The sequence below is a fragment of the Gavia stellata genome, chromosome 3 (genome assembly GCF_030936135.1).
Source record: "Gavia stellata isolate bGavSte3 chromosome 3, bGavSte3.hap2, whole genome shotgun sequence".
Classification (NCBI taxonomy): domain Eukaryota; kingdom Metazoa; phylum Chordata; class Aves; order Gaviiformes; family Gaviidae; genus Gavia; species Gavia stellata.
The window spans coordinates 51,235,173-51,235,887 of record NC_082596.1 but is presented as its reverse complement, the minus strand read 5'-3'; positions in this window follow the sequence as shown (position 1 = coordinate 51,235,887).

Sequence of the window (715 nt, the reverse complement as noted above, 5' to 3'; positions counted from 1 at the left end):
ATTGCACCGTTTTCCAGATGCAGTTTTGTTTACTAAGACTCCCCTCCTCCTAACAAAAAACCAGCTCTGTGATTCACTCTGCGGAGAGAGGGTATTTATTTATTTACTAATTGATTGGAGAGAATATACATGACATACAATACATCAGAAGCTATGAACAGAGGACCTTAAAAACTGCTGGGACCTACATTTTGCTGTATAGAGGTTTAATATAAATTAAGCGGGATGATTAACTGTGTCAGTATCTAAAGCGCGACGAGGAGAAAGCATTGCTCTGCGCTTGGAAATCAAGGCGATCTCACCCCGCTAAGAAAGGGAGAGAGACGTACACACGTAGAAGTTAACACACAGCATCATTAACCCAGCCAAGTGCTTTCACTGGGTTAACTCATTTCCATGCTGAAATCTGATATTTAAAAGTAGCAGTGTAATGCAAAATCCCGTGATTTTTTTTTTTTTCTGATGTTCTAAGTTTTATTAATTGAGCTTCACCAGTTTCAAAGTTACAGGTGGTATTTACTATGGTTTACGTTCGTGCTGTCAGTCAAACAAGTGTCACTATATATCACCCTGTGTTAAGAAAACATACTTTGTGGTTGAAGAATGGAGTTGTGTTTGGACATGTATTTTACAAGTAACAAAATCCATTTAATTGACATAAAAAACACGGCTGCTGCTAGTAACTTTTGGGTAGAGTCCTGCTCATAGTCATAAA